Source organism: Stegostoma tigrinum, chromosome 1, assembly GCF_030684315.1.
Source record: "Stegostoma tigrinum isolate sSteTig4 chromosome 1, sSteTig4.hap1, whole genome shotgun sequence".
Lineage (NCBI taxonomy): Eukaryota > Metazoa > Chordata > Chondrichthyes > Orectolobiformes > Stegostomatidae > Stegostoma > Stegostoma tigrinum.
The window spans coordinates 9,427,226-9,440,830 of NC_081354.1; the positions used below are offsets into that span (position 1 = coordinate 9,427,226).

The 13,605-nt window shown below is 43.1% G+C and overlaps 1 protein-coding gene across 2 annotated transcripts in view; it reads right to left on the bottom strand.

The window, feature by feature from the left end:
- The window catches only part of ccser1 (coiled-coil serine-rich protein 1), a 1,213,403-nt gene that overhangs the window by 918,488 nt on the left and 281,310 nt on the right, over nt 1-13,605 (bottom strand). The window lies entirely within an intron of this gene.

The window sequence follows — 13,605 nt, forward strand, 5'->3', positions numbered from 1 at the left end:
CTACACTAGCTTCCAGAGGAACCAGGTGTAGCTGCACTGATTCTGAGGTCCTCCTAATTATAAAATCAAACTACTGCAGATGCTGGACATCAAAAATGCTGGAGAAACTCAGTAATTACAACTGACAACTGACAAATGTCTTGCTATCATGCAATGAACCTTGTCATCCAATCATTGTGCCTCTTCTGCAGATATGTAATGCAGGTTACATGTGCATAAAGTATCACTCGATAGGCCCAAGGCAAAGTAAAGATGAAGGTGGATAGATGCCACATATCATCAAACTTGGTCATCTAGGAAATACCATATTGATGATTACACAAGGTTTGTAAATCTGACGAGTCTGCAGTAGATGCTTATTGTTTAACGAGACATACTGGTAACGGAGAGACAGATAAAGAAAAAAACATTTAGACTTGCACTTACATATTTCACAATCAATTAAAGTCTTTTTGATTAAAAACCCAAAGAACTGCAGATGCTGTAAATCAGGAACACAAACAGAAGTTGCTGGAAAAGCTCAGCAGATCTGGCAGGATTGGTTGCAATCACTGCATCCCTACCCCACTCAAGTCTCGTGATGTAGGCCTTGTACAGGCTTGTAGCTTTCTCCTGCAGCTTTTCCTGCGATGTTTTAGCCCCAGGTCCAATTCCTCTGATTCCAACTCTGACACAGGTGATGTGTACCAAACCGAAGCCTATCCCGTGTCCAGAGCGTCTCGGGAGAGTTTGCTCCTCTTCTTCCAGTGGTAGTGCTTTCTGAGCTGCATCCATCTGATTGTGAAGTATCCTCAGCACTAAACAGAAGGGGAGAACCTACAGTTTCTAACAGGCTTTCTGGCTGTTTTGAGGGGCCAGGTAGGTTTTACTCCTGTCCCATTTGCGAGGTTAACAGCTTTCAGGTGATCCACACGTTTGTTCAGAGCCACCTCACCTACCCAAACTTTCTAAGTGTCAGAGATAATGGGAACTGCAGATGCTGGAGAATTCCAAGATAATAAAATGTGAAGCTGGATGAACACAGCAGGCCAAGCAGCATCTCAGGAGCACCTCTCTGATGAAGGGTCTAGGCCCGAAACGTCAGCTTTTGTGCTCCCGAGATGCTGCTTGGCCTGCTGTGTTCATCCAGCCTCACATTTTATTATCCCCAAACTTTCTAAGTCTCAGGTCCTGACCTGACATCAATTTCACCTTGTACCCATACAGGACCATTTCCATGGTTCCGGCACCAAACTTGGTCCCCAGAATTAAATTGCCTTTCTTGCTTAGAGGAGGCATGTGGCTGGCACTGGCATTCCTTCTGCCCCCAGAGAATAATCGGGTTTAACCGGGTGCAAAGTCTTCTCCCCATCAGCAATTCTGCTGGAGCTATCCTGTTGTTGTGAGAGGGGCAAGTCCTATAAACAAAAAGGAAGTGGGACAGATTGCCATCAAGTGACGCTTCAGGCCGCTTCTTCAAGCCTGCCTTCAACATTTGGACTGCTCTTTCTGCCGCACCATTGGACGATGGATACCATCCTTATGTGCTGAATGCCAACTGACTTCAGAAAACACTCAAATTCCGTGCTGGTAAACGATGTTTCATTGTCAGTGATCAATACTTCCAAGAGTCCATCTATCACGAACAATGTTCGCAGTTTCTCCCAAGTAATCCCCAAGTTTTCCAAAGGCACTTCATGCACATCCAACCATTTTGAATCGGTATCCACAACACAGCCCATGGAAGGACTGGCATAGTCACGTGTATCCAGGTCCAGGGTTTACGCAGCCATTCCCACGAATGCTGGACTGCCGCTGGTGGCAATGTTTGACCTTGTTAGCATTCTGGGCACTGCCCCACTAGTACAGCTATGTCAACATCCAACCCTGATCACCAGACACAGTTTTCTGTTAGCAGCTTCATCTTGCAAACCTCTGTATGGCCTTGGAGGAGTCTGGCCAGTATCTGGCTGCAACCTTTACTTGGGACAATTACTCTTGCTCCCCAAAGTAATATACTGATTTCTATGGTGATCTGGTCTCGCCAGGTCCACAAAGGTGACAGGCCAGGCTGCGATGGTCCTTCCCCATTACTACCAACTGTTTTAGTTTCGCTAGGACAGGATCTTTTTGTGTCCATGGTCAAATATTGCAGTGGTGACTGGAAGGGTGTCTAGGAAGTTTAAAACCAGAACACGCTCTTTGAGGGAAGGCACCACCGGTGGAGTGTCTGCCAGTTGGAGGCGGCTCAGGGCATCCACATTAGCCGCTTGGCTTTCTGTATGGTGTGCTTGTACTTGTACATGCTAAGAATCAGTGCCTACAACTGAATTCTACTGGAAGCTATGGGCAGCGATACCCTATCTTCCTTCAGTAGCCCAAGCCGGGGTTTGTAATCTGTATGTAAAGGTACTTGTTATTGTTGGTAAACTGCTGGGAAAGGTTATAAGGGATAGGATTTATAATCATCTAGAAAAGAATAAACTGATTAGGGATAGTCAGCATGGTTTTGTGAAGGGAAGGTCGTGCCTCACAAACCTTATTGAGTTCTTTCAGAAGGTGACCAGACAGGTAGATGAGAGTAAACCAGTTGATGTGGATTTCAGCAAGGCGTTTGATAAGGTTCCCCACAGTAGGCTGTTGTACAAAATGCGGAGGAATGGGATTGTGGGAGATATAGCAGTTTGGATCGGAAATTGGCTTGCTGAAAGAAGACAGAGGGTGGTAGTTGATGGGAAATGTTCATCCTGGAGACCAGTTACTAGCGGTGTACCGCAAGGGTCGGTGTTGGGTCCACTGCTGTTTGTCATTTTTATAATGACCTGGATGAGGGCGTAGAAGGATGGGTTAGTAAATTTGCAGATGACACTAAGGTCGGTGGAGTTGTGGATAGTGATGAAGGATGCTGTAGGTTGCAGAGAGACATTGATAAGCTGCAGAGCTGGGCTGTGAGGTGGCAAATGGAGTTTAATGCAGACAAGAGTGAGGTGATGCACTTTGGTAGGAGTAACCAGAAGGCAAAGTACAGGGCTAATGGTAAGATTCTTGGTAGTGTAGATGAGCAGAGAGATCTCGGTGTCCATGTACACAGATCCTTGAAAGTTGCCACCCAGGTTGTCAGGGCTGTTAAGAAGGCATACAGTGTTTTAGCTTTTATTAATAGAGGGATCGCGTTCCGGAACCAAGAGGTTATGCTGCAGCTGTACAAAACGCTGGTGCGGCCGCACTTGGAGTATTGTGTACAGTCAGGGTCACCGCATTATAAGAAGGATGTGGAAGCCTTGGAAAGGGTGCAGAGGAGATTTACTAGGATGTTGCCTGGTATGGAGGGAAGGTCTTACGAGGAAAGGCTGAGGAACTTGAGGCTGTTTTCATTAGAGAGAAGAAGGTTGAGAGGTGACTTAATTGAAACATATAAAATAATCAGAGGGTTAGATAGGGTGGATAGGGAGAGCCTTTTTCCTAGGATGGTGACGGCAAACACGAGGGGGCATAGCTTTAAATTGAGGGGTGAAAGATGTAGGACAGATGTCAGAGGTGGTTTCTTTACTCAGAGAGTAGTAAGGGAATGGAACGCTTTGCCTGCAACGGTAGTAGATTCGCCAACTTTAGGTACATTTAAGTCATCATTGGATAAGCATATGGACGTACATGGAATAGTGTAGGTTAGATGGGCTTCAGGTCGCTATGGCAGGTCGGCACAACATCGAGGGCCAAAGGGGCTGTACTGTGCTGTAGTGTTCTATGTTCTATGTACTGGTGGAACTCCCTCCACCAAAGATAACCACCAAACCTTCCTTCTCTACTTGGGCATATTTGTGGTCAGCATCAGCCAAAGTCCAGGACACAAGCTATTGTGCATTACCTTCCATAGGGCCACCAGTGACTCAACACAACCCATACCATTCAGGGAGACATCACACAACAGCACTACCTCTTATTTCGGATCACAGTGGGCCATCACCTTAGATGACGATAGCTACTTTTTCACTTCCCTATAGGCTACTTCTTGGTTACACAACCACCTCCAAGGCTGACCTTTCTTCAACAGTAGATGTAAGGGTGCTAAGATGGAGGCCAGGTTAAGGATGAATTTTCCATAATAATTCACTCCCCGAAGCAAAGGCCATTCCAGATGTGAGAGCCGGGGTTCCGTTGATCACCCTCACTCTGTCTTCCAAGGGTGTAACCTAGTTTTGTCGACTCTGTAACCCAAGTAGGTCACTTAGACCATCTGGAACACATGCTTTTCCCTTCGAAGATGTACACCTGCCTGGAAGAAACAATAAGCACTATGTCTAAGTTTTCTAAGTGCTCTTTACTGGTCTTCCCGATAATTAGCACATCATCCAGATAAATGGCAACCTGGGGTAGCCCTTGTAAAATGTTCTTCAATGTCTGCTGGAAAAGGGCGCAGGCTGATGATACCAATATACAAGCCTGTTGTTTGGGGTATAAACCCATGAGTGTTAATTATGGTGCACTTCTGAGATACCTCATCTAGTCCCAATTCCAGGTAGTCATGGCTCATGTCTAGATTCGTAAAGGACAGCCCCACCTACCTGCCAACTTTGCGTACAAGTCTCTATGCAGGGAATTGGTATTTATCCATCTGCAAGAAGCAGCTTACCATTTGCTTAAAATCCTCAAAGGCTACCTGAGCGATCAGGCTTCAAAATCAGTACTGCCAGTGCTGCCCAAATTTGCAAACTGTACTGGTTTGATGACTCCTTTGATCTCCAGCCTCCTGATTTCCATCACTACTTTTGTCTGCAAGACAAATGGCACCAGGCGAGCATTGCACAATCACAAAATTGCTTCCTTGTCAACAAGTGGTCTTAGCCTCTTTGATAATCCTAAGCCCTTCTTGAAAAACTCCTGCGTACTTCACAGAGGCAGCCAATTTCCAATTGAAACACATTGAGTCAATCAAGGTGAATCTCTCTCAACCAATTCCACCCCAAAAGGCTTGGGCTCAAACCTCTTACTACCAGTGATAATTGCACTAACTACATCTCACAGGAGACCGGAACTGAAGTCGTACCCTTAAATTGTAACAGTGTATATTTCCCAGTGTATGTTCTCAGTCTGGCTGAACTCTTTGACATGTTTATGCATTGGAGAGCCAGTGAATCTTGTTAAAAGAGAGGTTCTGCAACCACAGATACACCTGCACCGGTATCGACCTATGGTGCAAATTGGATGACTATTTAACCAAACAAAAATTTTAATTGGTTCTGATTTGGACATAACTAAGCAACTCACACGTGGGGGGCCTTTCTAGTGTGTGCACTCTCCTGGGCACTGGCCTATGGCTCAAGTCAGGCCTTGTAGGATTCCTTTGCTGTCTCAAGTCCACACACCGGCAGCAATTACAATGGCTTGCACAGATCCTGAAGAACATTTTAGCCATTTAGCCAAGGCTCGGCTTTGTTTTGGGGTTCTGCAGTGGGCTGGCCTGGAGTCCCTCTGCTTAAGATATGCCCTACATGAGGCTCTGTAATTGCCTACACTCAAGTGGTGTTCCCCAAGTTCAGTCAGACAGGTGAGGGTGTCCACTTCCATTGGGATGTCCTGTAGTTCCCAAGATCCACTTGCCACATTTTCTAATGACAAGGCCAGTCACAATGCCTATTTGAAGTCCAGCTGGGCTTCAGCTAATAAGCACTTCTGCATGGGCATGTCATTAATCCCACACATCAGACATATCTCAGCACCTCATTCAGAGTTAACCCAAAATCAGATGCCACTATCTCTCATCTTAACCTCATCAAAAATCCCAATACTGATTCTCTGGTTCCACTACAGTCAAATAAAACCGATAGTGCCTCAGAACTCAGAGGTATGGGATTGTAATATTCCTTAACCAGCTCTGTCAACGCTTGCAAGGTTTTAATGTCTGGTACCTCTGGGAATGTTAAGTCACTTATAACCAAAAATGTTGCAGGTCCAGGAGCAGTCCGAAGGATTACTTGCTTTTCACTTGTCCTAATGTCATTTGTCCTGAAAATATATTGCATTCTTTCCAGATACTGGACCTGGTCTTTGATAGCAGGATCAAATGAGTCAAGCTTCCTAAATAAAAGCATGATGCCTGAAATGTTTAGTCAACTCCAAAATGGCTGTTGTGAGCAAATGATCTTCAAGCACATACTGTTTTCTCCCATTGCCACTGAAATAACTGCAGAGAGGCTGGTATCCTATCACCAAGTCACCCTTTATTTACCTGTGCACAGTACACTGGCTGTGGCCAATCAGCTCAGTCAGTCCCCTGAACTGTGGACATTCTAAATCCCCAGTTAATATTGTTCAGCCAGTGCCGCCTGGCCCAGATTAACAACCCCAATCAAGGAGCTCATGTTCAACAAGGTACACCTGCTTCCATCCATATGTCTTTTAAACATTGTAACTTACCTGCATCCACCATTCTTCTCTGGCGCTTTATTCCACACATGAGCCACGCTGTGTAAAAAAGGTTGTCCCTCATATGTTCTTATTAAAATCTTTCTTCTCTCACCTTGAAAATATGGCCACTAGTTTTGAACTCCCCCACCCAATGGAAAAGTCCTTTGCTATTCAGCTTATCTATGCCCCTTATGATTTTATAAACCTCTAAGGTCACGCCTCAATCTCCTAGCTCCAATGAAAGAAGTCCCAGTACTTCCTATCTATTTTTATATCTCAAAGCCTCCAGTCCCAGAAAAACCCTTTTTTGAACCCTCACCAATTTAATAACATCCTTCCTATAACAGGGGAACCAGAACTGCACACAGGACTCCAAAAGAGGCATCACGGACATCCCATATAACCCCAACATAACATCTTAGCCCGTATACTCAAAAGGTCTGAGCAATGAAGGCAAGTGTGCTAAATGCATTCTTGCGGTTGGTTGGAGGTCAGTCATCTCAGATGCAGGGCATCTTTGCAGGACCTCTTCAGGGTAATGACCGAACCCAAGAATCTTCAGCTGCTTCATCATGACATTAACAATGTCCCACAAGCTGGTCATAGATGGCATCGCAAAACACAAAACAGGTATTTCAACTGACCAACTCATTATTACAAAGCAAACAGCCAAAAATATTTATCAATGACAATTCAGTTCAGTATTGGAGACTTTATTTGTCAGTAAGGAGTATTTAAATTAACAAGGAGTCCTTTTCTAGAAGCAATGGTGAAATCAATATCCCAAAACCAAACAACAGTTTCAGCCTTAACGCAAGACACGAGTAATTAGACAGTGCATTCAGAAACAGTAGATGGAATTTACTTGTCATGTTCACAAAATTCAATCGGAATGTGGGTTATAAAAGGGGGAAACAACATCCTTTGGAGTTTCATGATGAATGTTCAGACTCAAAGCCCACTGAAATTCAGCTTCTCCACATTACCTCAAAACAAAGAAGGGAATTTAGTCCCTTCATGATGTTATAGGTCTGCAGAGTAAACAAAATACCTCCCAGCTATAAGCAGAACACTCTACAGAAATGAGACTGTCAGGGGGTGCGATAAGCTTAAAAAAACTCTGATATTAACACATTTACTTTTCCTGAAAATGGATAATACTTCTGTGTATATACCATTTCCACTTTCAAAAGAAAATTCACAATGAATTCACAAGAGACTATTTTTCAGTGGGAAAATAGTTACATTAGTACGTTTGTTACAAAATCAAAATATCAAGGTGCTGGTAAGACTGTACACATCTGACAGCATCACCAAAGAAAGAAAGAGGGTTGAATTTTAACCCCCTGGCTGAGCTTGAGAAGATGGTCAGCAGTGGACTGTGATCTGGATAGGTTGCCTGCTCCATGACAGGTATTTGCATAATGAAACACTTCAAGTACTGATCACTTTGGTGAAACCACTACTGTTTTACCAGTGACCAATGCCTTGCTATGTAGGCATGCCATCAGCTTCGCGACGCTGATCCCCCTGCTGAAACCCAAGGTGGCTTGGGGTGATGCAGTTTTGCTAAATTAAGAGGCAGCATGGCCCAAAGAGGCAGGTGGTGTTTAGTTTAAAGGAAGAACATAGACAGCAGATCGATACAACACAGGATCGGGCCCTTTGGCCTACCATTTCTGTGCAAAACCATGATACTGCCCTAAAGTAATCCCATCTGCCTGCACATGGCTGTTATCCTTCTTTTCTCTGCCTAAATACTTCTTAAAATTGTTCTTATATTTGCCTCTACCACTTCCCCAGGCAACAACCTTTCTCTGCGTAAAATCTTTCTTCACACATTTCCCTTAAACTCACTTTAAATCTGTAATTTCTCCGCTTTCACCTTAAACCTGTACACTCTCAAATATTTGAGACTTCCATCCTAGGAAAAATACTTCTCATTCCACGTTATTCATGCTGCTCATAATCTTATATCTTCTAGCAGGTCATCCTTCATCCTCTGACGTGCCAGCGAAAACAATCCAAGTTTGTGCAACTTCTCCTCGTAACTAATACACTCCAGTCTAGGCAACATCCTGGTAAATTTCTTCCACACCCTCTCCAAAGCCTCCATATCCTTCCTATTGTGCAGCAACCAGAACTGCACACAGTACCCCAAATGTGGCCTAAAGTCCTGACTGCTGAAGTGCCAGTGATGGAGCAATACTGCCTCCTATGGGAAGGTCGACTGATCTGGCTGTGGTGAGGTGGCTGGCAGGCTTTCTTCCTGGAATCTCAGATAGAAGTCTTATCCAGCCAGCACTGCCAGCTCCAGTACTCAGCTGTGTCAAAGATAAGACAGAGGCTGGGTCTGAGTGGATCAATGCCTTCCCAATTATCCATGCCCTCAAAGAGAAGTGCCCACTCCAATCCCCTCCCTTTAGGTGGCAAGGTTATATGGCAACAGTCCCACTTGGAGCCAGGTTAATCCCAGTGATGGCACAATATAGTCCTTAAGGATTAGGCACTTAAAGGGCCACAATTCATGATAGATAGGTTGACAATGAGCATTCCCACCAAAACCTAAATCTACCAGAGTTAGAAGGCATCCAGGTTTAGCTACACCACGCATGATTAAACACGCTTCTCGCCACTATGCTCACCACCATTGAGAGCAGATGTTGTCATCCCGAAAGTTGAACAGTAGGAAAATAGAACAGCAGTGTGGTGCATTACAGCAGGTTCAGACAGAGGTCCCAGAGACAGCAGTTCACCAAGGAACCTTCATTAGCACGTTCCAAACTCATAATCTGAACAATAAGGATAGAAAGAGGTATAAGAATCATGGATTCAGCTGCAACCTGTCCTCCAAGCCACACACCATCCTGACTTGGAACTATATCAACGTTAGTTCATTGACATTGAATAAAAATCCTGGAACATCCTCCGTAATGGCTCTGTGGGTGCTAATATATCTCAAGGGCTACAGTGGCGTAAAATGGCAACTAATCATGACCTTCTCAATAACAATTAGGGATCGATAATAAATGCTACCATAATCATGAACACTCGCATCCCATGAAAAAAATTAACAATAAAATCTTACCCTGTGAGTTCCTGATCTCTGATGAGCTCAAGTGGAGCCCTTACAAGAATCCAGATGAAAATACTTGATGGTGAGCCTATTTATGTGAAGTTGCACCTGAAGAGTCAAATGTGTAAACTATAATAATGACATGGGGAGGAATTTTGCTTCCTGGTCATCCACTGGAAATTGTATTTCATTAATTTAGACCATAAAATAAACAGTAAGCAGGGGCATGATGTTCTGGTGCAAAGTACTTTGCTTCAGATTACCTGAAAAAGAAATTTCCTGGGGTGAAATCTAAATTAAGAACTTTTCTCAGAAGTAAAAGATTTTTAACTGGAAAAACTAAACTAATTCCTCGAACATTAATACTCCCCCACTTATCAATGTCTGTTCACACCTTGTTGAGTTATATTAAGCATTGCTTAAAACTGCAGATATTTGTGACTGCAGCCAGTTCCCTGTCATTTGTTGTTCAATACAATCCTAAGTGCCCTAACAAAGTGATGCTTACTAAACACACAGCATACCGAGGTTCTAGGTTTATGCGATATCCGAAAATATCAGACCACCCATCAAAATCTGCACAGACAACTCAAATAATCATTCTGTTACAGCATTACTGCAGCAGACTACTGACTACAGTCAGAGACTAAGGGTTATTATCTCACATTTAAAAAGGTTGGTTAGCTCTGCTGTCCGGTGCAAAGTGTAGAGTGATGCCAACAGCATGGGTTCAATTCCCACATATGTCTCACCTTCCCAACTTCACCTCTATGGTATGGTGACACTTGGGTTAAATGAACACCTGTCATCGTCTCTGTAATCAGAGAACAATCCTCGAGTGTGTTGGGGCTGTAGTAACTTTACCTTTACCCAAGGGGTCAGACATCTGAGAGCAAGATTAAGAGAAATTTCTGAGCTCAGAGGGATGTGAATCTTCAGTTTTTCCCCTTTAGAACTACGGGCACTCATTTGTTGAGCATATTCAAGAATGAGACAATTGGAAATTTTCAGAGTAAAGGAATCAAGGATGAGAGAGGGGTGGTGAGAGGATCAACAATGTTCTAATTGAATGAGGGAGCAGTTTTGAGAAACCTTGTGACCTAATCCTGCTCCAATTTTAACACAAACACACACACACACACACACACACACTTTCTGCCTCTCCAACCTCTCTATCTATTTAAGACACTCCTGAAAACCTTGCACCATGACAAAGCATTTGCATCCTTGAATTTTAGTTGCCCGAAGTTGGCTTTGTGTTAGTTTGGCATCAATTTCCACTCCTGCAAAGTGGCTTGGGTCAATTGACTATATTAAAGGCATCCCATAAATTCATTGTTGTTATAAAAGTCATGTCAAATGCTAACATTTGTATCATTTTGCAGATTTCCAATGGGCGTCTTGTGAGTTGGAATTACTTATTAATTGAATAATCTTTTTTCAAAATAAAAAAGTGCCAATTAAGACAACTTTTCACTCTCATCTTCTATCTTCATCTACAGAGCTGATGGATTTTCCTATGTGTCAACGTCAAATGGTTTCCCAATAATCTTGCTCTGATGATGTTCCAATTATTAATGCTACAAGGTAAACTGTTTAGCTACAACTGACACACAATCAACCAATCTGAAGAAAACAGCCTCATATAATGAGAATAAGATACGCTACAAACCTAAGTAATGGCAAGGAGCTAACTGAAAGTTAACTGTGAGGTTCCAAATGAAGGAAATGACTTTCACTTGATGTACAATGTATGATATAATCTGGATCAAAATTTCTTTTTAAATATTCAGGCCATCGGCAGTATCGACACATTTAACATGTATTGACCAGCTCCAGTTGCCCGTAAAAGTGGTGATTAGCCTTCTCAGAGTATCAGTGCCGTCTGTGTAGTGAAGTTACTCTTTTAGCATCATTGGAGTGCGTTTCAGGAAATTTACCCAATGATAATGGAGGAAAAGTACGAATCTACTGGCCTCGGTCTTCCAGCAAGTACAGGATGTGGGTTCGAAATGTGCTGTTGAAGAAGGCTTGACAAGTTGCCACCTTATACTTAGTGTACAGTGAGTCACAGTTCCCTGGAACTCCTTCCCTAACGGCATTGTGGGGTTACCTACAACACCGACTGCAGTGTTCAAGAAAGCCCTCACACCACCTCAAGGGGCTACGAGGAACAAGCAATAAATCGGGCCAGCCAGCAATGCCCATGTCCCAAGACTGAATTTTTCAATTGGTTCACCCAAGTTGGCAAGCATTTATTTTTAAATAGCTATTGCTGATAGGAAGTATGATAAATATGCTCATAGCTCTGTATTAAGTATCACTGCATCATTTAAGGTGGAGGAGTTTGCAAAATTGTCGAATTTCCAAAATTTGATTTAACTGATCTGACATTGGGGCTGAAATATCTCCACAATGTAATACAAATAGCCATACAGGAGCAGGTTAAGTTGTGTGTGTATGACAGATGATGCATATCTAAAGCCAACAGCTTGGAAAACAAATGAAATGAAATAGAAACAAGTTCCTATCTCAAGTCTCGAAAACACGTTTGAGAATATGCAGTTTGCAATGCTCCATCAACAACTAATTCCAAGAAATGCATTCAAGTTTCAGTTTGAAAAAAAATATAGTTTGTGATTGTGAGAGTATTCTTTCCATTTTTGCAGAGTTCAAGAACAAATAGTTAACTCAAGTCATGTTTCTGTGTACTAATTTTAGATAGAGCATTGACATTTGCACCAAAACAGTACAGTTCAAAAATCAGACCCCTTAAAGCATCTTATTTTCTTTCAACTGAGGTTATTGACTACCGTTCTTTGGTGTATCAAGTCTAACTTAACCCATCTCATGTGTCCTTAAACACGCATTTATCAATTGCTGAACAGCTAAACAATCACTATCCTTTTGAAAAAGAGACAAGTAGTCAAGGTCTTGTTTCTGTCAACTCAGTACCAAGACAACAGGCCTCATAATTGGTACTGGCAGCAAATCAATCCTCTGTTGCAGATTCAGCTGTCTTATCTTAGCCAGGCTGGTCGATGAAGCTTATGGATCATCATAGAATCCTGGCAGTGTGGAAACAGGCTATTCAGCCCAATAAGTCCATAGACTTTCAAAGAGCATCCCACAGAGACCCATTCCCCTGCATTTCCCACATCAAACCTACCTAACTAAACATCCCTGGCACTATGGGCAATTTAGCATGGCCAATCCATAGACCTTGCACATCTTTGGACCATGGGAGGAAATCGGAGCATCCAGAGAAAATCCACACAGACATGGGGAAAATGTGCAAATTCCACACAGACAGTCACCCAAAGCTGGAATTGAACCCGGGTCCCTGGCGCCGAGAGGCAGCAGTGCTATCCACTGAGCCACCATGCTGCCACATCAAGCTGAGCAGTTCTGTGGTATTATCCTTCTACTCAGGCAATCCCTTGACAGCAACGATGACTTTCTTCCATTATGGAATTGTATGTCCTGAGGTAACTAAACTGTACAAACACATTATCTACATATGCTCCTGGAGGTGGGGCAGATGGTGTTTAAAGAGGCAGGCTCAGGTTTTCACATGCTCATTCCCCTGTTTGAGTAAGGTACTTAGCATCTTAGCTATTGCTTTTTCTCCATTTGGGTCTTCACAGGCTAGAGCTTCCCACAAGTTGATGGAGATGTCGCATTTTTATCATTTAGGCTTTAAGGACATCCTTGCAGTGTTTTCTCTGCCTTTTGGATAACTGCCTGCCATGACAGAAATCAGAGAAGAGAACTTTTTTTTAAGGCCAAACAGGCATGAAGTCCATATGAACAAATACAGAAGTTGCTGGAAAAACTCAGCAGGTCTGGTAGCATCTGTGAAGAAGAAAGTTAAGAGTTAACGTTTCAAGTCCAGTGACCCTTCCTCAGAACTCTGAGGAGTTTTTCAAGCTGTTGGCTCTTGATATGCATCATGTATTATACACACAAAAATTAACTGCTCCAACACCGCTATTCACATTAAGTTCTGAGGAAGGGTCACCGGGCCCAAAACGTTAACGGATTTTTTTTTCTTCACAGATGCTGGCAGACCTGCTGAGCTTTTCCAGCAACTTCTTGTTGCTTTTTGTTCCTGATTTACAGCATCTGCAGTTCTTTCAGTTTTT